The sequence below is a fragment of the Arachis ipaensis genome, chromosome B09 (genome assembly GCF_000816755.2).
Source record: "Arachis ipaensis cultivar K30076 chromosome B09, Araip1.1, whole genome shotgun sequence".
In the NCBI taxonomy this organism is placed as follows: Eukaryota; Viridiplantae; Streptophyta; class Magnoliopsida; order Fabales; family Fabaceae; genus Arachis; species Arachis ipaensis.
Window position 1 is genome coordinate 146,256,997 of NC_029793.2, and position 4,264 is coordinate 146,261,260.

Below are 4,264 nucleotides of genomic sequence, written 5' to 3' on the forward strand. Positions count from 1 at the left end.
TTAATATGTTTTACAATAAAATTAAACAGTCAAGTACTTAGTCACAAAAGAAAAACAGTCAAGTACTTATTAAATCAAGTTCAATTAAGTTCGTTTATTGTAAGCACGTTTTTTAAATTTTTGTCATTTTTTTATTTTTCATCTTCAAAATTATATCATAGAAATTTTTTATGCATAATACAAAAATTTTTTAAGAATTATATGCTCAAAATATTAGCACCCAACTAACAAAATATATACAATACAAAAAAAATGAAAAATCACGTATTTAGAACCTAGACACTCAATTAATAAAATACTCACAATATCGATTTTTTTTTTTTTGAAAAATCACATACCCAAATTATTAACTCACTCAACTAATAAAATACATTCACAACAAAAATTTATGTGTTATATGCAAAATTTTTTATGTTATATTAATAAATTTATATTATATGAAAATTTTGTGTTATACCATTAAATTTTTGTGCTCTTTAACAAAATTTTCTATGTTAAAGAAACAAAGAGAAGCAGAAACAATGATGCATAGATACATTTTTTTGTTTGGGCTTATCCTAATTTAATTAGATTTGGTTACAAAAATATTTGTATATCTAATATCATGGTATATAATTTTTATTGTTTGATTTAATTATCTATTGGTCATATAAGTACAAGTATTTATTAAATGATACAGCTATTATTAAGTACTTTTAGACTGTATTGAAACCCTTATGATGGACTTCATATGTAGAATGTGTTACTAGGGGTGTTTGCGGTGTGGTTTGGTTCGGTTTTAAGGGAAAAAGTCATCCAATTCGAACGTTTAATTTATGTGTGGTGCGGTTTGGATTGGATGAACATTTTTTGAAAATTCGATCTGATCCGATCCGATTCGATTACAAGCGATTTGGATCGGTTTGTATTTGCGGTTTTTTAAATAAAAAAAATTAAATACATATAACAAGTCTTAACATCAAATTTTAAATAATCAACAATGACATAACAAGTCTTAACATATCTTAAAAAGCCAACGATAACATAATAATAGAAATAAAATTATAGGTTAGTTAAAATAAATAAATAAATAATATTTCAAACTAAAATATTTATTAAATAATAATAATACACGAATAATAGAAAAATGTATAATAAATTGAACATGTTATAAATATAATTGTAAGTATAATAATAAAATAATAATATTATAGTACATTGTGCGGTTTGAATTGGATTGGATTGGTTATGAAAAGTAGATCCAAAATCCGATCCAATCTAGCGATTTGTAAAAAATAAAATCCAATCAAATCTGAATTAGTGTGGTTTTAATCGGTTTTGATTTGGATTGAATTGGATGAGTGGTTTAATTTGGATCTGATTGGATTTCAACACCCTATGTGTGATTATTAATTTTCATAGTGCTTGTTGCCACTTTCCCACCCTCAACTCATTGTATGCTTGAGAGAGGTCCTGAACCTTTTTAAGGGGAAGCAACTGTAGTAAGTTGATACATATTGCGAAAGGCAAAAGCACAAGTACTAACTACTAACACTGACTACTCCCACTATCATATGTCTCTACCAAAACTGAATCATGAATACAACACTTGTTAGTATACTAATGATAAATCTTATTGGAAATTTACGGAACAATTGGATTATTAGATTTGGATCAAATGGCAGATCTTGTGGAACTAATATTAGGAGTGTCCAATGCCTAATATATATGGGAGAGTAGGGTAAAGACCCTTAAAGGAACAAGGTTTTTTTCTGCTGGTGCCAGCTAAAGTTATCAGAACAACAAAATGACACACACATAGAGTTAGAGAATTTCATGTCATCATTCATCAAAGTCTCTTTCATTCTGCTTTGGTATTAAGTTTACTGCCATTTTCACTTATTACTTTCTCCTAATTCCTATTCTGATCTAAATAACTGTTTATTTAGAACAATGAGATAATACTCTTTTCGACATAAAAAGAAAAAAGAATCCCGTTATAATTAATAATTACTAAACTCAATTTTTTATCAAGTTACATCTTAACGCACACTCCTTCTCATGAGTTCTATATAATCACTTCCTAGTAGGGGTGTGCATGGCCCGGTCCGGCCTGAAGATCCGGACCGGTCCCGAACACTTTAGGGGCTAATTTGGTGTGATTTCATCGGGTCTAGGGTCGGGTATGGGTCTCAAAAATAGACCCGGTCATTATTTCGGGTCGGGTCCGGGCCATAGCTCGGGTCACCCGAAATTGACCCGGTGGTCCGGTCATCATACATAATTAATATTTTGTGTTATTAGTGATGGATGATGGCTATTATTATGTGAAATTTAAGTGTTGTAAATCTTAATATTTTGTGTTATTAGTCATTATATATAAGACTATAAGTTAATATTTTATGTTTAAAATGCATAAGACTTTAAACTAATGCATAATCTTATATTATTTGTATTGATTTAAATATTTGGTATTATTAGGCAATATTAGTATTGATTATGGTTATGCTTTAATTTTAGAGAAGAGTTGGTTCTTATTATATTTTTCTAAGTGAATTTTACCATGTCAAATAATGATTGGAGTCTTGGAAATTTTGATATTTTTACATACTAACTTACAAGAAGGTATCAAGGTAATATAATGTTAACGACCCGGTTTTCACCCGATTTTTACCCGGTATAATCGTGGCCCGAAAGTGTATAGATTTCATCGGGTCTAGGGTCGGGTTCGGGTCTAACAAATAGGCCCGGTATATATTTCGGGTTGGATCTGGATCATATCGAATCCGGTTTCACCCGGCCCATGCACACCCCTACTTCCTAGTCACAACCAAGAATCAAATCCTGTAAATTTTCTAAACAAGGTACACAGATGCTATTAGACCAAATCTTATAGTGCCACTAAATTCCATTTGAGAATATTATCATTGTATTCATTTTTTAGTTTTTTTTTTTATATTACTGAGAAAAGGACAAATAGGTCCCTGACCTTTTATCTCACGGATATTTTCGTCCCTGACCATTGAAAAATACTTTTAAGTCTCTCACCTTCACAAAACTTGGACAGATCGGTCCCTCGTCCAAATGCCTCCGTCAGGGACTGATATGTCCAAGTTTTGTGAAGATCAGGGATTTAAAAGTATTTTTCAACGGTCAGGGACGAAAATGTCCGCAGGGCAAAAGGTTAGAGATCTATTTGTCCTTTTCTCTATATTCTTTAATTCGGAGCAGACTAAAGCCTAATTCGTCGCGAATCAAAGCTTTATTTAAATATTTGTGGCTGACCAACGGATTACTACATGTACGAGATTGAATTCAAACTACCGACATTTACTTAAACGGACTAATGAACTAACCGCACAAACTCAAAAAGTTTCAAAACAACAAATGATCCACCCCAAATCATGCTTCTACATTTAATGGGAGAAAAAAAAAAAGGAGAAAAGCAAGAAGTGCTATTTGTTTGTGATGAAAATAGATGGAACCCACTTTATACTTGTAATAGTAAGGCCCAAAGCTCATGAGGTTCTTGTAGTTGGGCAGCTTTCTTATCTTATTGCCATGGCATTTACTCATTAAGCCATCCATTAAGCAACCCCCTCTTGGTATTCTTTCCTCCATAATTGCAAGGGACACAAGTGTGTCAGTTTCCATCACCATCTTACTTCCATTGCCACAGCAACTGCGATTTACGTTATCATCACTTTATTATATAAACAGTTGGTGCATGTTTTCCCAGTGGGAAAAGCAGTACCACACTATCTAGTATCATGGTCGACATTTATATGTTTAAACTCAGATTTAGATGAGCTTCATATCATATCAAACTATTTAGTTTGCATACAGATCAAAATTTATATTATATGCTCGCGAATAATAGAAAGAGTTTTGTAATGTCTCCTTCAATTAGAAATGACAACGAAAATTCGTAAATTTGGATATCTATAAAGATATTCGAAGATCACAATACAGATGCATATGGAGACAAAAAAAAAAAAAAAATTTCGTTGAGATGAAGATAAAGATCCCCGGAGAATTTTAGAGTTGAAATGAGGACTATATCTTCCGTGGAATCGAATTATATGTGTATTAATTAAATTAATTTAATTGAGATAATCTCTCCTTATCTTTGTTGAATAATTAGGTATTTGCCAATGAGTAATAGCTCAACTGACATAGTCTCCCCATACTCAATTAAAAGGTTGTGGGTTCCAATCTCCTATCGTAAAAAAAAAAAAGAATAATTAGGTATTTCAAATGGAACTATTGTGATAGCAATACTTTT